This window comes from Scyliorhinus canicula, chromosome 6 (genome assembly GCF_902713615.1).
Source record: "Scyliorhinus canicula chromosome 6, sScyCan1.1, whole genome shotgun sequence".
Lineage (NCBI taxonomy): Eukaryota > Metazoa > Chordata > Chondrichthyes > Carcharhiniformes > Scyliorhinidae > Scyliorhinus > Scyliorhinus canicula.
Genome location: NC_052151.1, coordinates 21,431,246 through 21,454,264, shown reverse-complemented (window position 1 = coordinate 21,454,264; position 23,019 = coordinate 21,431,246). Strand labels below are relative to the sequence as shown.

The following is a 23,019-nucleotide window of genomic DNA, read 5'->3' as shown; positions in this document are numbered from 1 at the left end:
AAAAGCCTGTCACTCTCAGTTGTGAAATATTTATTGTTACCCCCTCATGCCTCTGCTGCTCCCCATCGCCCCCACAGGTCTGAGCCATATTTTGAGGGAGATGTGGAGCAAAGGTGACTTTCCCCCGGGTGCTCCAGTTTCCTCCCACAAGTCCCGAAAGGCGTGCTATTAGGTAATTCGGGCATTCTGAATTCTCCCTCAATGGACCCGAACAGGTGCCCGAATATGGCGATGAGGGGCTTTTCACAGTAACTTCATTGCAGTGTAAGCCTTCTTATGACGATAATAAAGGTTAATATTAGCAAGAAAATCTGAACAATTCCTCTCTGATTCCTTTTGGATATTGAACTGGTTGACAGAATAACAGAGATCTAGATTTATATAACAAGGGCTTTGTAGGACTACTAAATATACAGATGGGCAAAGTCCCTTGACCCAGGCTGAAAAGTACGTACCCACGGCCAGATCAACTTGTCATTTGATCAGGTGGCCAGGACATAGTCGCACTGCTTAGATTCAGTCAAAAAGAATGGCTATGCACTGCTATTGTAGGTCGCTGGTGTGGAACTAACTATGCAATCGCCAAGAGTTTCATTGGAGACGGAAGGATCGGGTGCCTGTCATCTACAATTCGCTAATGACATAAAGCTGCATAGGTACGGATCATCAAAAGTTATTCGCAAACAGGAATCTAATTGAGGGGTTCAGATGATTAAGATATAGAATAGTGGATATCTGGGAGTGATTACAGACTGCAATCTAATCAAGGGGGTTAGATAGTTTATAGTCCGGTAGCCCTGAGATCAGCCAGTATGAAGTGCTTTGAGAGGTTGGTCATGAGACACTTCAACTCCATACTCCCAGAATGCCTTGATCCACTGCAATTCACATACAGCCACAACCGGCCCACAGCATGCACTCTCTCCCTGGCCCTACACTCATCCCTGGAGCATCTCGACAAGGGCTCCTGCGTCAGTCTCCTAATATTGACCACAGCTCCGCCTTCATCATCATAATCCCAGATAAACTCATATCAAAACTCTAATACCAGGAGCCTGGCTCCACCCTCTGCTACTGGATACTTGGCTTCCTGCCCCATAGACCTCTATGAGGAGAAACAACAGCACCTGCTGGATTGGATTTATTTATTGTCATGTGTAAAGAGGTACAGTGAAAAGTATTGTTCTGCGTGCATCTTAGACAGATCATTCCACACATGAACAGAAAATACAAAATCTGGCAAATATAAAATACACAATGTAAATACAAAGTCTCAGGCATCGGGTGAAGCATAAAGGAGTGTAGTGCTACACAGTAGAGAAGATGCAGGGAGAGATCAGTTCAGTCCATAGGAGGGCCATTTAGGAGTCTGGTAACAGCGGGGAAGAAGCTGTTTTTGAATCTGTTTGTGCGTGTTCTCATACTTTTGTATCTCCCGCCCAGTGGAAGAATTGGAAGAATGAGTAAGCCGGGTGAGAGGGCTCTTTGATTATGCTGCCCACTTTCCCAGGCAGCGGGAGGTGTAGACAAAGCCAATTGATGGGAGGCAGATTTGTCTGATGGACTGGGCTGTGTTCACAACTCTGTGAAGTTTCCTCGGGTGTTGTGCCGAGCAGTTGCCATACCCAGGCTGTGATGCAGCCCGATAGGATGCTTTCCATGGTGCATCTGTAAAAGTTGGTCAGAGTCAATGTGGACATGCTGATTTTCCTGAGGAAGTATGAGACTCATTGTTGTTTGAGATCCGACCCACCACCGTCCTGTCATCCGCAAACTTGTAGATGGAGTTGGAGTCAAATTTTGCCATGCAGTTGTGTGTGTATAGGGAATATAGTGGAGGGCTAAGTACGCAGCCTTGCGGGGCCCCGGTATTGAGGATTATCGCGGAGAAGGTGTTGTTGCTTATCCTTACTGATTGTGGTCAATGGGTCAGAAAGTCGCGGAACCAGTTGCAGAGGGAGGAGCCAAGCCGTAGGCTTTGAAGCTTTGACACGAGTGTGGCTGGGATTATGGTGTTGAAGGTGGAGCTGTAGTCAATAAATATGAGTGATATAGGAGTCCTTGTTGTCGAGATGCTCCAAGGATGAGTGTAGAGCCAGGGTAATGGTGTCTGCTGTGGACCGGTTGTGGTGGTATGCGAATTGCAGTGGATCTAGGCATTCTGGGAGTATGGAGTTGATGTGCCCCATGACCAATCTTTCGAAGCGCTTCATTTTGATCGATATCATGGCCATCAGGTGATAGTCATTAAGGCACGTTGCCTGGTTCTTCTTTGGCACCGGTATGATGGTGGTCTTCTTGAAGCAGATGGGAACCTCGGAACGGAGTAGGGACAGGTTGAAGTAGTTCGCGAACACATCTGCCAGCTGGTCCACACAGGACCCGAGTGCACCATCAGGGTCCCCGTCCGGACCCGTCGCCTTCCCTGGGTTCACTTTCAGGAAGGCCGATCTGACTTCGGAAGCTGTGATGGTGGGTATGGGTGAGTTATGGGCTGCTGGAGCACTCAACAGCGGATTGATGGTTTCCTGCTCAAACCGAGCATAGAATACGCTGAGTTCATCATGGAGGGGTGCGCTGCTGCCGGGAGATACTGCTCGGCCTCGCTTTGGTGCCCCTAATGTTGTTTAAGTCTTGCCACGAGAGTCTGTAATGCTTGTCTGTGACTCTAGCATAGTCTGGTATTGTCTCTTGGCATCCCAGATGGCTTTGCGGAGGTCGTACTGGATTTCTTGTATAGGTCAGGGTCGCCTGACTTGAACAGCTCAGACCTGGCCTTCTGTAGGGAGTCAATCTCCTGATTAAGCCATGGTTTCCGGTTGGGGAATGTACTTACTAATTTCTTTGGTATGTGGTCATCCACACATTTGCTGATAAAGTCTGTGACGGTGGTAGCATACTTGTTTACGTTTGTCGCTGAATTGTTAAATATGGACCAATCCACTGTCTCTAAGCAGTCACGTAAGAGCTCTTCTGTCTCCTCGGACCAGCACTGCATGACCTTCTTAACCGGATTCTCCCCTTAAGTTTCTGATTGTGTGCCAGGAAAAGGAGCACAGTCTTATGGTCGGGGGATGGAATGGTAGGCACCCTTGATTTTTGTGTAGCAGTGGTCAAGAGTTCTGTCACCCCTGGTGGGACAGGAGATGAGTTGGCGGATTTTGGCAGTACACTCTTGAGGTTGGCCTTGTTGAAGTCTCCGGCCACAATGAACAAGGCCTCCGGGTGTTCTGGTTCATTGTTGTTTATGACTGTGTCCAGTTCGTCCAGTGCCTTCCTCACTTCTGCCTGGGGTGGGATGTAGACCGCTGTGATAATGACTGAAATGAACTCATGTGGAAGGTAGTATGGGCGGCACTTCACTGTCAGGTATTCCAGGTCTGGGGAGCAGTAGGTTGCCAGGGTCGCCACATCCAAGCACCAGGAGAAGTTGATGAGGAGGCAAACCCCTCCATCCTTTGCTTTGCCTGATCATGCGGTGCGGTCCGCCCGGTGAATTGAGATGCCTTCAGGTTGTATGGCACAGTCCGGTGAGGCAGGGGTTAGCCATGTCTCTGTCTTTACTTCCCTATGAGAGGTAAGTCTATCGTTAAGTTCGTCCAGTTTGTTTTCGATCGCTTGGAACTTTGCCAGGAGTCTGCTGCAGAGAGGAGTCTTGAAACCGTGTTGCTTCAGTCTCACCTGCAGACCGCTGCGTTTCCCTCACTTCCTCGTTCGCCGGCTGCACCTGGATGGTCCCCGGATTTGATAAGAGTAATCTGACCTTGTGGAAGGTAGGTGGTTGCGTCAGGCAGGAGCCAGGCTGCTGGTTACGTTTTCGTGTCTGGCAGGGTCCGAGCGCTGTTTGCATATTAGGGGTTGCTGGGGGGGCATGTTTGCAATCCGTTGGGGCCCCGGCGTTCTGCGAGGATGGGTCTATCTTGCGGCGTGTCTGGCTCCTTGCGCGGGGTTTCTGCCATTTAGGGGTCTCTAGTCTGGGTTTGGGTCACAGGCAGGAGCTTCCTGGATCAGGTTGGGTTGGGTCTTGTATTCTTCTCCAGCTTTAATGGTCTCGTTGGTGGTTCCTGGAGTCAGGCCTTGGATTAGGCTTGGTCGGGGCTCCACGTGGATCCTTCCTTCCAGCCTTCGGTAAGTCGGTCGCTGGGCAGGCCTCTCCGGATTGGGTCGGGCCGGGTCTCATGGTCGGGGGCCGGGTCAGGTGCTCCGGCGGTTGGATCGGGCAGAACGGTCTGGTGTCGCTTCTTCGGCCGCGCCGGGCGCTCCAAGGTCTGGGTCGGGTCCAAATCGAGGTCGGGGTCGGTCCTCTGGTTTGGGCCTCTTCAACTTACGGCTCGAGTTGGGTCGGGTCATCTGATCCAGTCCATGGGTCTCTGAAGATCTTCAAACCTGCAAGTGAACATAAGAGCCAAAGGTTAGTGACAGGTTTGGTGTTACAATTAAGTTTTAAGAGATTAGTACGGTTATAGGAGATGTAAGAAGAGGATCAGTATGAGAGAGCTCACAGAGAGCCACCACGCCCCAGCGCCATCTTGATTCCATCTTACTCCACAACAGTCCTCAATACCGGCGCCCCTCGAGGCTGCGTACTGGACCCTACTATACTTCCTATACACACACGACTATATCGCAAAATTCGGCTTCAACTCCATCTATAAGTGTGCTGATTATACAACCCCAATAGTGGGTCGAATCACAAACAACAATGAGTCCAAATACAGGAGGGAGATAGAGAACCTAGTGGCATGGTGCAATGACAACAATCTCCCCTTCTATGTCAACGAAACTACTTAACTTCTCATTGACTTCAGGAAGCAAAGTATCGTACACACCCCTGTCAGCATCAACGGTGCCGAGGTGGAGATGATTGACAGCTTCAAATTCCTAGGTGTGCACATCACCAACAATCTGTCCTGGTCCACCTACATCAATCCTATCACCAAAAAAGCACAACAGTGCCTATCTTTCCTCAGGAAACTAAGGATATTTGACGTGTCCACATAGACGTACCAATTTTTACAAATGCACAACAGAAAGCAGCCTCTCTGTATCACAGCCTGGTATGGCAACTGCTCAGCCCAAGACCGTAAGAAACTCCAGAGAGTCATGAACACAGCCCAGTCCATCACACAAACCCGCCTCCCATCCATTGACTCCATCTACACCTCCCGCTGCCTGGGAAAAGCAGGCAGCATAATCAAAGACCCCTCCCAACCGGTTATTCTCTCTTCCGACCTCTTCCATCAGACAGGCGATACAAAAGTCTGAGAACGCGCACGAACAGATTCAAAAACAGCTTCTTCCCTGCTGTTACCAGACTCCTAAATGACCCTCTTATGTGCTGATCTGATCTCTCCACACATCTTCTCTCCTGAGTAGTATTGTACCCCATCTGCTTCACCCGATGCCTGTGTCTATGTATTTACATTATGTATTTCTGTATGTCCTCTGTTTTTCATGTATGGAACGATCTGTCTGGACTGTACGCAGAACAATACTTTTCATAGTACCTCGGTACACGTGACAATAAATCTAAATCTATATTTAGAGGAAGGCATGTAGTGCTGGAGTTCCCTGTGGCCACCTCCCTTTCGACGGATACACCATTTTGGATGCTGTTTGGGAAGATGACTGCACAGGGAAAAGCAGAAGCAGCCAAATTCATTGCACCATGGATGGGACTGCTGCCAAGAGGGGAGGAGGAAGGAAGGCAGGGCTATAGCGGTCGGGAATTTAATTGTAAGGGGAACAGACAGGTTCTTCTGCTGTTGCGAAAGAGACTCCGGGATGGCCTGGTGCCTCTCTGGTGCCAGGGTGTTGACCGAGACTCTTGCTCCAGTCAATTGAAAGGTACAACAACTTTATCTTTAAATCAGCTGCAACACGATGTTGAAAATGGAAAGTTAGTTTTCCTTTATTGAACACAAGATAAGACCCCAATGCTTCGCACTTCTGCAAGAGAGGTTCTATCATGCACTGCATCAAAAGCACATAAATGATTCCATCGTCCTTTGCTACCACTACAAGTTCACATGCAGAGGTTAATCTACTAATCCCACATCTGGTCGTGGATTTCTGGAGGATGTCATTCCTCAATCGCACTTGGCCGGGCACAAGTGGGAATCGAACTCTGTCTTCAGGCTGGAGGCTTCCTTCTTCTGTGATGTTGTCCCCCGAGGTTCCCTTGCTGAAATCTCTTTGTCTCTCCTTATACAGATCTCACAGGCAGTGACCTTATGCTTTCAGTCACGTGCTAACAGGACAGCACTAATCAACCAATGTATATTCTGATCACGAATGTTCAAAGAGTCTTGACTCACTTAGGGGCCATATTTCTTCTGAGGAACACAACACGCAGGGGTCTGTGTTCAATCACTGTCTGTCCGAGACATAGCAACAGCCAATATCCAATCAACTCCTGTGCTCACTCCTGGCTACACATCCTGTTCTTCACTGCAGAACCCCCCACTGTTTATGCTGCTTATGCTCATCCAGAGTTAGCCTTTTTGACCATCAGGCTTTGCTGGTGTCTTCACCTTTCTGGCACCTTTACAAATACCCATCAGGCCATAGTGTCTTTTTTAACTTGGCCATATTTCCCAGTAGGCTTAGGGCCAGGGCTCCAAGGGCCAGGGTTGTCACTGAACGGCTGCAGAGCATTCTAAAGGGGACTGTAAACAGACAGGTATCGTGGTACATATTGGTACCAACGATATAGACAGAAAAAGGGATGAGGTCCTGCAAGCAGAACTTAGGGAGCTCAGAAGTAAATTCAGAAACAGGATCCAGAAGATAGTCATCTCTGAGTTACCTCCAATGCCATGTGCTAGTGAGTATAGAAACAGGTCAGTCCAGATGAATGTGTGGCTGGAGAGCTGGTGCAGGTGGGAGGGTTTTACATTTCTGTGACATTGGGACCGTTTTGGGGGATGGTGGGACCTGTACAAGGGAAGCGGGTTGTACCTGCACCAAAATGGGACCAGCATCCTTGCAGGAAGGGTTGCAAGTACCGTTGGGGAGTGTTCAAACTAACTTGTCAGGGGGGTGGGATCCTGAGAGAAGGTCCAACAGGGGACATGCACAGCCAAAATTAGAAAAGACAGCAATTAAGTCAATTCTTGGACCAATTAATTTGCAAGGGAGTTTGGCAAGATTGGATGGTATTTATTTTAATGCAAGGGGTCTGATGAACAAGGCAGATGAGTTGAGAGCACAAATTAAGCATGGGGACATGATGTCATTGCTTATTGCTGTCACTGAGACATGGTTGAGAGAAGGGCATGATTGGCAGCTCAATATTTCAGGATACAGGTTCTTTCGGCGAGACACAGAAGGAGGCAAAAGAGGAGGGGCTGTGAAAAGTTAAAGAAATTAGCATAGATAGTGAGGAGGTTCTGAGTGGTCTTTCATGCCTAAAAGTAGATAAATCTCCAGGGCCAGATGAACTGTATCCCAGGCTGTTGAGTGAGGCAAGGGAGGAAATAACAGGAAACAACAATTTTCAATTCCTCTCTGGCCACAGGAGAGATGCTGGAGGACCGGAGGATCAGCAATATGGTACCATTATTCAAGAAGGGAGGAAGAGAGAATGCAGGAAACTACAGGCCAGTCGTTTAACCTCAGTGGGGGGGGAAAATATTGGAAGCAGTTCTGAGAGACAGAATTGATCTGCATTTGGAGAGGCAGGGGTTAATCAAGAATAGTCAGCATAGATTGGCTAAGGGGACGTCATTTCTAACCAATTTGATGTAGTTTTGAGAAGAGGTGACCAGATGTGTAGATGAGGGCAACTCATTTGATGTAGTCTACTTGGACTTCAGCAAGGTCCCACATGGGAGACAAAGCAAAGGTAAGAGCCCATGGGATCCTGGGAATTTTGGGAAATTGGATCAAAAATTGGCTGAGTGGCAGGAAACAGAGGGGGATGATCGAGCGGTGTTTGACTGACTAGAAGCCTGTGTCAAATGGGCCCCGTATGGGTCAGTAATGGAGGCCTTGTTATTTAGATAAATGATTTAGACATGAATGTGAGGGTTAATTAGTAATGTTCACAGAAGAAACGAATATTGGTGGAGTGGTAAATAGCCAGGAGCTTTAGATTACAGGACGATACAGATAGGTTGGTCCATAGAATTGCTGCAGTGCAGAAGGAGGGCATTCGACCCATTGAGTCTGCACCAACCCTCTGAAAAAGCACCCTATCCAGACCCACTCCCTTGCCCTATCCCCGTAACCCCACCAAACCTGCACATCCCTGGACACTAAGGGGAAATTTTAGTATGTCCAATCCACCTAACCTCCACATATTTGGACTGTGGGAGGAAACTGGAGCACCCGGAGGAAACCCAGGCAGACATGGGGAGAAAGTTCAAACTCCACACAGACGGTCACACAAACCCAGAGTTGAACCCGGGTCTCCGGCCCTTCGAGCCTGCACTACCATTCAATACGATCATGGCTGATCATGCAAATTCAGTTTCCACTCCCACTTTCTCTCCATACCCCTTGATCCCTTTAGCCGCAAGGGCCAGGTCCAGCTCCCTCTTGAATATATCTAACGAACTGGCCCCAACAGCTTTCTGTGGTAGAGAATTCCATAAGTTCACAACTCTCTGAGAGAAGATGTTCTTCCTCATCCCAGTCCTGAATGGCTTAGCCCTTATTCTTGAGCTGTGACCCCTAGTTCTGGACATCCCCAACATCGGGAACATGCTTCCCACATCTAGCCTGTCCAGTCCCATCAGGATTTTATATGTTTCTATGAGATCCCCTCTCATTCTTCTAAACTCCAGTCAGTACAAGCCCAGTCAATCTAGTCTTTCTTCATATGTCAGGCCTGCCATCCCGGGGATTAGTCTGGTGAACCTTCGCTGGACACCCTCAATAGCAAGAATGTCCTTCCTCAAACTAGGGGACCAAAACTGCACACAATACTCAAGGTGTGGCCTCGCCAAGGCCCTGTATAACTGCAGCAGGATATCCCTACTCCGACACTCAAACCCTCTCGCTACGAAGGCCAGCAGGCCATTAGCTTTCCTCACCGCCTGCTGTGCCTGCATGCCAACCTTCAGCGACTGTGCCACCATGACACCCAGGTCTCATTGCACTTCCCATTTTCCTAGTAAGAAGTCTTACAACACCAGGTTTGTTTCGAATCACTAGCGTCGGAGCACTGCTCCTTCTTCAGGGGCTAGTTTAGCTCAGCGGGCTAAACAGCTGGCTTGTAATGCAGAACTATGCCAGCAGCGCGGGTTCAATTCTCGTACCGGCCTCCCCGAACAGGCGCCGGAATATGGCCACTAGGGGCTTTTCACAGTGACTTCATTGAAACCTACTTGTGACAATAAGCTATTATTATTATATTAGGTGACTTTTTCCAGAACTGCCACCATTCAGATAATAATCTGCCTTCTAGTTTTTGCCACCAAAGTGGATAACCTCACATTTACCCACATTATATTGCATTTGCCAAGTATTTGCCCACTCAGCCAACCTGCCCAAGTCACCCTGCAGCTTTTTTTGCATCCTCCTCACAGCACCCTCCTCACAGCACACATAGTGGCGTCTGCAAATTTGGAGATATTGAATGCAATTCCTTCATTCAAATCATTAATGTTTATTGTGAACAGCTGGGGTCCCAGCACTGAACCCTGCGGTACCCCACTAATCACTGCCTGCCACTCTGAAAAGGACCCGTTTATTCCCACTCCCTGCTTCCTGTCTGCCAACCAGTTCTCTATCCATGTCAATACATTACCCCCAATACCATGAGCTTTAATTTTGCTCATCTCTTGGGTGGGACCTTATCAAAAGCCTTTTGAAAGTCCAGATACACAACATCCACTGGTTCACCCGTGTCCACTCCACTGATTACATCCTCAAAAAATTCCAGAAGATTTGTCAAGCATGATTTCCTTTTAGTGAATCTATGCTGACTTGGACCGATCCTGTCCCTGCTTTCCAAATGTTCAGTTATTTCATCCTCAATAATTGGCTCCAGCATTTTCCCCCCCACCGATGTCAGGCTAACCAGCCTATAATTCCCCATTTTCTCTCTCCCTCTTTGAAAAGTGGGGTTAGATTAGCTACCCTCGAATCCATTGGAACTCTTCCAGAATCTATAGAATGCTGGAAAATGATCACCAATGCATCCACTATTTCTAGGGCCACTTCCTTAAGTAATCTGGGATGCAGAGCACCAGGCCCTGGGGTCTTTCCGGGTTATAATCCCATCAATTTTCCCAATACAATTTCCTGACGAATAAGGATTTCCTTCAGTTCCTCCTTTATGCTAGACCCTCTGTCCCCTAGTATTTCCGGAAGGTTATTTGTGTTCTCCTTAGTGAAGACAGATACAAAGTATTTGTTCAACTGCTCTGCCATCTCTTTGTTGCCCATTATGAATTCACCTGATTCTAACGGTAAGGGACCTACATTTGTCTTCACCAATCTTTTTCTTTTCGCATTTCTATAGGAGCTTTTGCAGTCAGTTTTTGTGTTTTCTGCCAGCTTACTCTCGTATTCTATTTTCCCCTTTCAAGTTAACCTTTTGTCCTCTTCTGCTGAATTTTAAATTTCTCCCAGTCCTCAGGCCTGCTGCTTTTTCTGGCCAATTTATCTGCCTCCTCTTTGGCTTTAACACTATCCCTCATTTCCCTTGTTAGCCATGGTTGAGCCACTTTCCCCATCTTACTTTTGCACCAGACAGGGATGTACAATTGTTTAAGTTCACCCATGAGTTCTTTAAATGTCAGCCATCGCCTATCCACCGTCAACCCCATAAGTATCCTTTGCCAGCTTAACCTAGCCAATGCACATCTCATACCATCAGTTAGCTTTCTTTAAGTACTTCCCTTCCCCTCCTTGACCTTTCTATTTCAATTTCTGGGGATAAATTATCCACTAGTATCCATTACCAGCCTCCCCGGACAGGCGCCGGAATGTGGCGACTAGGGAATTTTCACAGTAACTTCGTTGAAGCCTACTCGTGACAATAAGCGATTTTCATTTTAATTTAAGTTCAGGTCCCTCATCTCAGACTTAACTGTGTCACTCTCCATTTTAATGAAGAATTCTACCGTATTATGGTCACTCTTCCCCAAAGGATCTTGCACCACAATGTTGCGATTTAAACCTCTCTCGTTGCAAAATACCCAGCCTTGGATGGCCTGCTATCTACTTGGTTCCTCGACACATCCCTATATATTCCAGGAAATTCTCCTCCATTTCATTGCTACCAGTTTGATTAGCCCAATCAATATGCAGATTGAAGTCACCCGTAATAACTGCTATACCCTTACTGCATGCATCGCTAATGTCCTGTTTCTTGCCATCCACAATCTCACAACTACTGTTTGGTGGTCTGTACACAACTTCTACTAACGTTTTTTGCCCTTTGGTGTTCCACAGCTCTACCCATACAGATTCAACATCGTCCAGGCTAATGTCCTTCCTTTCTATTGTGTTAATCTCCTCTTTAACCAGCAACGCTACCCCAACTCCCTTTCCTTTCCTTCTATCTTTCCTGCATATTGAATGCCCCTGGATGTTGAGTTCCCATCCTTGGTCACCCTGGAGCCAGGTCTCCCTGATCCCAATTACATAACAACCGTTACTGATTGTCAGCAGTTAATTCATCGACCTTATTACAGGGGCTGTTTAGCACAGGGCTAAATTGCTGGCTTTGAAAGCAGACCAACAGCACGGTTCGATTCCCGTAACAGTCTCCCCGAACAGGCGCCGGAATGTGGCAACTAGGGGCTTTTCACAGTAACTTCATTTGAAGCCTACTTGTGACAATAAGCAATTTTCATTTCATTTCATTTCAAATGCTCTTCGGATTGAGACACAGAGCCTATAGGCTTGTTTTTTTTTACATTTGTTGCCCTTTTAGAATTATGTAATGTGGCCATTTTTGATTTTTGTCTTTGGTTTCTCTGCCTTCCACTTTTCCCTTTACTGCCTTTTGTTTCTGTCCCTACCTTACTTCACTGCGACTTCCTGCATTGGTTCCCACCCCCCTGCCATATTAGTTTAAACACTCCCCAACAGCACGAGCAAACATTGGTTCCTGTCCTGCCCAGGTGCAGACCGATCGATTTGTACTGGTCCCACCTCCCCCAGAACCGGTTCCAATGTCCAAGAAATTTGAAAGCTCCCCTCTTGCACCAACCCTCAAGCCCACAAAGGGACTTGGGAGTCCTTGTTCACGATTCTCTTAAGGTTAACGTGCAGGTTCAGTTGGCAGTTAAGAAGGCCGATGCAATGTTAGCATTCATGTCAAGAGGGCTAGAATACATGACCAGGGATGTAATTCTGAGGCTGTATAAGGCTCTGGTCAGACCCCATTTGGAGTATTGTGAGCAGTTTTGGGCCCCGTATCTCGGGAAGGTTGTGCTGGCCTTGAAAAGGATCCAGAGGAGTTTAATAAGAATGATCCCTGGAATGAAGAACTTGTCGTATGAGGAATGGTTGAGGACTCTGGGTCTGTACTCATTGGAGTTTAGAAGGATGAGGAGGGAATCTTATTGAAACTTACAGCATACTGCGAGGCCTGCATAGAATGGACGTGGAGAGGATGTTTCCACTTGTAGGAAAAACTAGAACCAGAGGACACCATCTCAGATTAATGGGACAATCTTTTAAAACAGAGATGAGAAGGAATTTCTTCAGCCAGAGGGTGGTGAATCTGAAAAATGAAATGAAATGAAAATCGCTTATTGTCACAAGTAGGCTTCAATGAAGTTACTGTGAAAAGCCCCTAGTCGCCGCATTCCGGCGCCTGTTAGGGGAGGCTGGTACGGAAATTGAACCGTGCTTCTGGCCTGCCTTGGTCTTCTTTAAAAGCCAGTGATTTAGCCCAGTGTGCTAAACCAGAACTCTTTTCCCCAGAAGGCTGTGGAGGCCAAATCACTGAGTGTCTTTAAGAGAGAGATATATAGGTTCTTGAATAATAAGGGGATCAGGGATTATGGGGAGAAAGCAGGAGAATGGGGATGAGAAAATGTCAGTCATGATTGAATGGAGGAGCAGACTCGATGGGCCGAGTCTGCTCCTATGTCTTATGGTCTTAAGCCACGTATTCATCTGAGCTTTCCTGCCATTCCTCCTCTGACTAGCTCGTGGCACTGGTAGCAATCCTGAGATTACTACCTTTTGAAGTCCTGCTTTTTAGTTTAACTCCTAACTCCCTAAATTCAGATTGTAGGACCTCATCCTGTTTTTTACCTGGACCCTTTCACCCGGGAGGAAACACACCATCCTGGAGTCTTGTTTGGGGCCGCAGAAACACCTGTCTACTCCCCTTACAATCGAATCCCCTATCACTATCACTCTTTTCCTGCCCTCCTGCACAGCAGAGCCAGCCACAGTGCCATGAACCTGGCTGCTGCTGCCTTCCCCTGGTGAGCCATCGACCTCAACAGTATCCAAAAGAGTGTATCTGTTCTGGAGGGAGATGACCTCAGGGGACCCCTGCACTGCATTCCAACTCTTCCTCTTTCTGGGTAGTCACCCATTTCCTATCTTCCTCAGTAATTTTTATCTGAACTTGCCATCCACGATTTCCTCAGCATCACGGATGCTCTGAAGGCAGTCCATCCGCATCTCCAGAGCCGTCATGCGGTCTAACAGGATTGCAGTTGAACAACATTTGGATTTGGATTTGTTTTTTGTCACATGTACCAAGGTACATGAAAATTATTTTTCTGTGAGCAGCTCAAACAGATCTTTTGGTACGTGAAAATAAAATAAAATAAAAAGAAAATACCCAATAGGGCAACACAAGGTACACAATGTAAATGCATAGACACCGGCATCGGGCGAAGCATTACAAGCCAGCTGTTTAGCCCACTGTGCTAAACCAGCCCCTTCACCACACAGGAGGAGCATGACACGGGCCTGGGATCTCTTGAAGTTAACTTTACAACAACGGCAAGAGAGAATAAGAGAAAAGAAAATAGAAATAAAAAACTACTTACCAGTCACCAGCCAACCACTTACTTGCTGGCTGTGATGTCTTTTTTTTCAAAAAATAACTTTATTCATAAAATCTATAATAAACATTACAGAACATTTCGAATTGTCGTGACTGTACATTTCCATCAAAGTTACACATTCCCTTGACTTTCCATTCAATTGGGATGGCATTACACACATATCCCTCTTTACGTTACAATTCTTTCTTAAATAATTACATTGTCATGTTTCTTTTATACATTGGAATGTTAATTACCCAGACCGAGGGGATTTACACTGTTACCAACCCCTCGGTGTACATTTGCTGGTAAGACCTTACACAGTGGTCTTTCCCCATTGCGCCTTGGCGGCAGCTGCCCCAAGCTTGAGTGCGTCCCTCAGCACGTAGTCCTGGACCTTAGAATGTGCCAGTCTGCAACACTCGGTCGAGGACAGTTCTTTGCACTGGAAGATCAGCAAGTTTTGGGCTTTTTCTTTCTCTTTCACCGAGTTGATGACCATCCAGCAGCAGTTGATGTTTGTTTCGGTGTGTGTCCCTGGAAACAGTCCATAGAGCACAGAGTCCTGTGTCACAGAGCTGCTCGGGATGAACCTGGACAAATACCACTGCATCTCTGTCCAGACCTTCTTTGCAAAGGCACATTCCACAAGGAGGTGGGTGACCAAAAACATGGTTAGATGCCACTAAGTAGATGGCAATGCCTTAACCATTTGTGTGTTGTAAGGCCACTAGGGCCCCTTCCATCCTTATCAAGGGGAGTGCTGATGTCACGGTAACTGAGTTGACTTCTCCCGCTCTCTGCTGGATGATCTTCGTCCTGTTTGTCACCGGAGGGGTTCTTCGGCTACCCACAGTACAGTCGAGGTGACTGAGTTGACTTCCCCCAGAATCCTCTTTTGCCACCTCTGCAGTACACTTACCTTTATTAGCCGAGACATTGAGTTTAAGAGCAGCAAGGTTATGTTGGAACTGTGTGGAATGTTGGTTCGGCCACAGCTGGAGCATTGTGTGCAGTTTGAGGGATATGACAGCACTGGAAAGGGTGATGAGGAGATTTACCAGGATGTGGCCTGGGCTGGAGAGTTTTAGTTATGAAGAGAGATTGGATAGACTGGGGTTGATTTCCTTCCAGCAGAGGAGTCTTGATGGAGCACATGATTGAGATGTATAGAATTATGAGAGACATTGGTAGAGTTGGCAGGAAGAACCTTTTCTCCTCGGTGGAGGGATCAATGACTAGGGGGCAAAGATTTAAGCTTAGGGACGGGAGGGTTTGAAGGGATGTGAGTTAAACGTTTTTTACCCAGAGCCTGTGCAGAGGAGATTCACCAGGATGGTGCCTGGGCTGGAACATTTAAGTTATGAAGAGAGGTTTGATAGGCGAGGGTTCTTTTCATTGGAGCAGAGAAGACTGAGGGGTGATCTGATCAAAGTGTATTATGAGGTTGAATAAGGTTGATTTGGTTGAATAAACTTGGTTTGTTCTCACTGGATCGAAGGAGGTTGAGGGGCGACCTGATAGAGGTCTACAAAATTATGAGAGGCATAGACAGAGTGGATAGTCGGAGACATTTTCCCAGGGTAGAAAGGTCATTTGCTGGGGGGCATAGGTGTAAGGTGCGAGGGGCAAGGTTTAGAGGAGATGTACGAGGCAAGTTTTTTTACACAGAGGGTAGTGGGTGCCTGTAACTCGCTGCCGGAGGAGGTGGTGGAAGCAGGGACGATAGTGATGTTTAAGGGGCATCTTGACAAATATATGAATAGGATGGGAATAGAAGGAAACGGACCCAGGAAGCGTCGAAGATTTTAGTTTAGACGGGCAGCATGGCTTGGAGGGCCCAGGGGCCTGTCCACGTGCGGTACTTATCTTTGTTCTTTATGGGGCATGGACAGGGTGAATAGGGAGCAACTGTTCCCCTTAGTTGAAGGGTCAGTCATGAGGGGACATATGTACAAGGAGGTTTAGGGGGGATTTTAAGAAGTATTTTACCCAGAGGATGGTGACGGTCTGGAATGCACTGCCTGGGAGGGTGGTAGAGACGGTTTGCTTCACATCATTTAAAAAGTACCTGGATGAGCACGTGGCACGTGTAAAATTCAAGGATGTGGATCATGATATATGAGATTAAGTAGACAGGTGTTTTCATATGTCGGTGCAGGACCGATGTGCCAAAGGGCTTTTTGTGCACGCTGTGATTCTGTGTGTGGTGGAAATCGCTGCCTGAAAGGGTGATGGAGGCAGAGCCATTCGTAACATTTAAGAAGTATTTAGTTGTACACTTGCGATGCCAAGGCAAACAAGGCATGGGCTTAGCGCTGGATAATGCCATTAGAATACTGAGGTGGTTGTTTTTGACTGGCACAGACGCAATTGACCAAAGTGGTTTTCTGTGCTGTAGGCCTCTATGATTCCGTGAAGCTACAGATTGGAATCGAATTGAGGGTTCAGATGTTTTATTCATACCTGAATCACTGGTGCAAGCTCTACATGGGTATTTAAAACACCGAGCTCAGTTTGAGATGAGTCAGACAACTGCAGTTCACTGATCCCTGGTGGAATGTACAAATATCCACATGTGCCACGAATAAGGAAGAAGATCAAAGCTGTCATAACCTTCAGTCTTGAATACATTGTTGACAATTACAGATGACAAAAATGATTGATTACAGCGCATTTTTTCAATAATAATTTAATAATCTTTATGGTCACAAGTAGGCTTACATTAACACTGCAATGAAGTTACTGTGAAAATCCCCTAGTCACCACACTCCGGCACCTGTTCGGGAACACAGAGGGAGAATTCAGAATGTCCAATTCACCTAACAGCACGTCTTTCGGGACTTGTGGGAGGAAACCGGAACAGCCGGGAGAACGTGTAGACTCCGCACTGAAGTGACCAAGCCGGGAAACGAATCTGGGACCCTAGCGCTGTGCAGCGACAGTGCTAACCACTGTGCCACCCTGCTGCCCAACGCTTGAACGTAATGGCGGGAGTCAGATAGTATCCCTATAAAATAATGGAATTCTAAGAGTGATTACAGACTGGAATCTAATCGAGGGGTTCGGATGGTTTAAATATAGAATAATGGATACCTGGGAGTGATTACAGACTGGAATCTAATCGAGGGGTTCAAATGGTTTATATAGAATAATAGATACTTGGGAGTGATTACAGACTGGAATCTAATCGAGGGGTTCAGATGGTTTATATATAGAATAATGGATACCTGGGAGTGATTACAGACTGGAAACTAATCGAGGGGTTCAAATGGTTTATATATAGAATAATGGATACCTGGGAGTGATTACAGACTGGAATCTAATCGAGGGATTCAGATGGTTTATATGTAGAATAATGGATACCTGGGAGTGATTACAGACTGGAATCTAATTGAGGGGTTCAGATGGTTTAAATATAGAATAATAGATACCTGGGAGTGATTACAGACTGGAATCTAATCGAGGGGTTCATAAGAACATAAGAACTAGGAGCAGGAGTAGACCATCTGGCCCCTCGAGCCTGCTCCGCCATTCAATTAGATCATGGCTGATCTTTTGTGGACTCAGCTCCACTTTCCGGCCCGAACACCATAACCCTTAATCCCTTTATTCTTCAAAAAACTATCTATCTTTGCCTTAAAAACATGTAATGAAGGAGCCTCAACTGCTTCACTGGGCAAGGAATTCCATAGATTCACAACCCTTTGGGTGAAGAAGTTCCTCCTAAACTCAGTCCTAAATCTACTTCCCTTTAGATGGTTCCCTCTACCATCCCCTTCAGATGGTTTAAATATAGAATAATGGATACCTGGGACTGATTACAGACTGGAATCTAATCGAGGGGTTCAGATGGTTTAAATATAGAATAATGGATATTTGGGAGTGATTACAGACTGGAATCTAATCGAGGGGTTCAGATGGTTTATATATAGAATAATGGATATCTGGGAGTGGTTACAGACTGGAATCTAATCGAGGGGTTCAGATGGTTTATATATAGGATAATGGATACCTGGGAGTGATTTCAGACTGGAATCTAATCGAGGGATTCCGATGGTTTATATATAGAATAATGGATATCTGGGAGTGATTACAGACTGGAATCTAATCGAGGGGTTCAGATGGTTTATATCTAGGATAATGGATACCTGGGAGTGATTTCAGACTGGAATCTAATCGAGGGATTCAGATGGTTTATATATAGAATAATGGATATCTGGAAGTGATTACAGACTGGAATCTAATCGAGGGGTTCAGATGGTTTATATGTAGAATAATAGATACCTGGGAGTGATTACAGACTGGAATCTAATCGAGGGGTTCAGATGGTTTATATATAGAATAATGGATACCTGGGAGTGATTACAGACTGGAATCTAATCGAGGGGTTCAGATGGTTTATATATAGAATAATGGATACCTGGGAGTTATTACAGACTGAATCTAATCGAGGGGTTCCGATGGTTTATATATAGAATAATGGATACCTGGGAGTGATTACAGACTGGAATCTAATCGAGGGGTTCAGATGGTTTATATATAGAATAATGGATACCTGGGAGTGATTACAGACTGGAATCTAATCGAGGGGTTCAGATGGTTTATATATAGAATAATGGGTATCTGGGAGTGATGACAGACTGGAATTTAATCGAGGGGTTCAGATGGTTTATATATAGAATAATGGATACCTGGGAGTGATTACGGACTGGAATCTAATCGATGGGTTCAGATGGTTTATATATAGAATAATGGATACCTGGGAGTGATTACAGACTGGAATCTAATCGAGGCGTTCAGATGGTTTATATACGGAATTTTGGAAATCTGGGAGTGATTACAGACTGGAATCTAATCGATGGGTTCAGATGGTTTATATATAGAATAATGGATATCTGGGAGTGATGACAGACTGGAATCTAATCGAGGGGTTCAGATGGTTTATATATAGAATAATGGATATCTGGGAGTGATTACAGACTGGAATCTAATCGAGGGGCTCAGATGGTTTATATATAGAATAATGGATACCTGGGAGTGATTACAGACTGGAATCTAATCGAGGGATTCAGATGGTTTATATATAGAATAATGGATACCTGGGAGTGATTACAGACTGGAATCTAATTGAGGGGTTCAGATGGTTTATATATAGAATAATGGATACCTGGGAGTGATTGTAGGCTTAATTGAGGAAACACCCTGACTTCAGCGAGTGTTGCTGTCAGCCATCAAGTATTCTTCCTAAATGACTTCTCTTGGTTTGTAATTGGCTTTGATACATTATTGAGACAGAGGAAGGACTCACAACTTGTACCTTGAGGGCCACGCATGTCAATGCACCCTCATATCAAAAGTCAGTGACCAGTGATCGGAATGTGAACTCTTCCAGATAATAATAATGCTCCTTTATACATTTAATCTGGTGCTTGCACTGAAATGTGTAACCTTAGCAGGGACTAGGTCTTGCGGCTGTTATTCTGGAATCATAGCACATTGAGCAAAGAAGAAGCCCTTTCGGCACATCCAGTCCACACCCGCTTTTTCAAAGGCAAATAATTAGACCACTGTCCTCACCTTTCTCCAAATCCCTCAAGTTTTCCCTCCACGTTTTGCATTTCCCTTTTGAAAGCAAATTATTGGATCTTGACTTTAAACTTCTCAACCTTTTTTGCAAATCCAGCAATGGTCTTGCCCTTCCCTTCCTCTGTGATCTCCTCCTGTCCAACAACCCTCTGTGATATCTGTGCTCATCAGACTCTGGCCTCTTGAACATCTACTTGGTTTGGTAATTCCTAAGAAGAAGGGAAGGGAATGCAAAATGTTTGTGGAGGTTGAGTCTATACTCAACCATTTGAATAATGGCAAATGATCTTCGTGAAATTTGTGTCATTTTTAGCGGGCTTGACAAGGCGGATGCTGAGAGAATGTTTTCCTTTGTGAGGGTTACGTAGTTTCAATATAGGGAGTAGGAAGGGTTCACTTATTTTAGATGAGGACAAATTTACTTTCTCAGAGGGGAGTGAGTCTTTGGAATTCACTACCCGAGAGAGCAACAAAGGCTGGATTATGGATCGGGGTATACTGAGAAAGATATATTTTTGAACTTTAAGGGGGGAAGAGGGGGCAGGAAGTAAAGTGTGGAGTTAAGGCCAAGTTCAAGGCTGGAATTCTCCCGTTGGGAGCCTATGGGCGGGGTTCTCCCGCACTTGGCTTGATCGCCCGGGGCCAAGAACGGCGCGAACCACTCTGGCGTCAGGCCACCCGGAAGTTGCGGAAACCTCCGCACTTCTGGGGGCTAGGCCGGCGCCGAAGAGGTTGGCGTGCGCCAACTGGCACCTAAGGGCCGCAGTGGTCCTGCGCATGTGCAGAACCGCCAGCGTGTTCTTGCGCATGCGCAGAGGGTTTCTTCTCCGCACCGGCCATGGCGGAGCCCTACAGAGGTTGGCGTGGATGAAATGAGTGCCCCTATGGCGCAGGCCCACCCGCAGTTCAGTGGGCCCCGATCATGGGCCAGGCCACCATGGGGGCCCACCCCCGGGGCTGGATACCGCAGCGCCCCACCCCTCCCCCCCTTGAGGACTCCACTAGATGGCCTCCCAGCCAGGTCCCGCCATGTGGGACCAGGTCACGCAGGCGGGACTGGCCAAACACGGGCGGCCGCTCGGCCCATCGGGGCCCGGAGAATTGCCGGGTGGGCGCTGCCAACGGCCCCCGACCGGCGTAGCGTGATCCCCGTCCGGAAACCGGCGCCAGAAAATTCGGCAGCCAGGGTCAGGGCGGGATTCATGCCGCCCCCAGGCGATTCTCCGATCCGACGGGGTGTCGGAGAATCCCGCCCTATATTCTCTCGCTGGAGATGCATCGGAACAGATTTGCACTCATGCTGGGAGTGAAAATCCGGAGGCAATTCACAATCCTTTCCCTTGCACATTTTGTCTGGCGGGGATTGCGAGGGATTCGATGTGCGAATCCCTCCATTTTGAGTGAGTGACCCGATAGCGAGGTCCAGCCGCCGACCCCCTCTCCCCCCCCACTCGCAACCCAATTCTGCCCATACCCCATCAGTATTTTGTGGGTCCCCCCCCCTACAGTACAATGGTGACCCGACTTCCCCCCTCCCCCCCCCCCCACCATTCCCCCATAACCTCCCACCAGGGGCCCCCAAGAGAGCGATCGCCCAGTTACAGGAAACCCCGATTACAGAGACCCCCACCAGAGGACATGAGGTGTGTAAGAATAATAATCAGGTAATTATACTAGGGTATTTCAACTTCCCCATCGTAAATTGGGATAGTCATATTGTAAAGGGGCTAAATTTCTTGAAATGTATTCAGGGGAGTTTTTTGTATCAATGTGTACAAGACCGAACAAGAGATGAAGCTGTGCTGGATATGGTTCTAGAGAATGAAGCTGGGGAAGTGTTCAATGTAGCAGTGGGGGAGCATTTTAGTGATAGCGACCACAACACGGTTGTTCAAGTTTGTTATGGACAAAGAAAAAGATGATCTTCACAAGACGACTTGGGAAATGGGGAAGGTAGGTTTTACTAAAATAAGGCAAGATCTGGCCAAATGTGACTGAGAACAGCTTCTAGTACAGTAGAGCAGTGGAGGGCATTCAATAAGGAAATGGGGAGAGTACAGGTCCAACATGTTCCCTATGGGGGGAAATGTAGGAGCAATATGGGGCAGCAGGGTAGCATGGTGGTTAGCATAAATGCTTCACAGCTCCAGGGTCCCAGGTTCAATTCCCGGCTGGGTCACTGTCTGTGTGGAGTCTGCACGTCCTCCCCCTGTGTGCGTGGGTTTCCTCCGGGTGCTCCGGTTTCCTCCCACAGTCCAAAGATGTGCGGGTTAGGTGGATTGGCTATGCTAAATTGCCCGTAGTGTCCTAATAAAAGTAAGGTTAAGGGGGGGTTGTTGGGTTACGGGTACAGGGTGGATATGTGGGTTTGAGTAGGGTGATCATGGCTCGGCACAACATTGAGGGCCAAAGGGCCTGTTCTGTGCTGTACTGTTCTATGTTCTATGTTCTAATATTTTCAGGGAATCCTGAATGTCTAAGGCAATCCAGGACTGGATGAGGAGGAAGAGAAAGGCTTTTAGCAAGTCCAAAGGGGGAATTTCCACTGGGGTCCTAGAGCATTATATGGGAAGTGCAACAAGGAACTTATGCAAGCTATTTGAAGAGTAAAAAGGGGGCATGAAAACAGACCTGTGAATAAGATTAGGGTGAACCCTAAGATTAAGGGGAAGACGTTAACCAGGGAAAGAGTAGGACCCATTAGAGACCAAGGGGTCAATCTGTGTGTGAAGCTGCAGGACCTTGCTAGGGTGTTAAATGAATACGACGCATCAGTCTTCACCCAGGAGAAGGAGGACATAGGTGCAGAATTCAGGAAATGGGATGGTGAGAACCTTGAGCAGTTTGACATAGGAAGTGAGGAGGAATTGGCGGCTTTGAAGGGCTTAAAAATGGACAAATCCCCAGGCCCGGATGAATTGTTTCCGAGGATGCTGTTGGAGGCGAGGCAGGAAATTGCAGGGGTTCTGACGCAAGGTTTTCCAAGAAGGGTGATGGAGATAAAGCAGGGAATTACAGACTGGTGAGTATCATGTCAATGGTGGGGAAACTAGCAGAAAGAATTTTGGAGGGTTGATCAGGATAGTCAGCCTGGCTTTGTCAGAGGGAGGTCATGCCCAACAAATTTGAGAGACTATTTTGATAAAGTGACCGAGTGTGTGTGGAAGTGGAGTTGATGTAGTTCATATGGATTTTAGCAAAGCCTTTGACAAGGTCCCGCATGGGGACTGATTGAAAAGTTTGAAGCATGTGGAGTTCAAGGAAACTTGACGAGATGGATCCGAAACTGGCTTAGTGATAGGACACAAAGGGTGGTGATAGAAGGCTGTTTGAGTAACTGGAGGCCAGTGTTCAGCGACATACCACAGAGATCAGTGCTGGCTCCCTTATTGTTTGTTATATATATAAATGATATAGAAGAGAACGTGAGGTGGAATGATAAGTAAATAGGTTTGTA

At 46.9% G+C, this 23,019-nt stretch overlaps 1 protein-coding gene and 1 pseudogene across 1 annotated transcript in view; one reads left to right on the top strand and one right to left on the bottom strand.

The window, feature by feature from the left end:
• The window catches only part of gnmt (glycine N-methyltransferase), a 70,877-nt gene that overhangs the window by 27,782 nt on the left and 20,076 nt on the right, over window positions 1-23,019 (top strand). The window lies entirely within an intron of this gene.
• On the bottom strand, window positions 14,637-14,740 carry LOC119968087 (annotated as a pseudogene).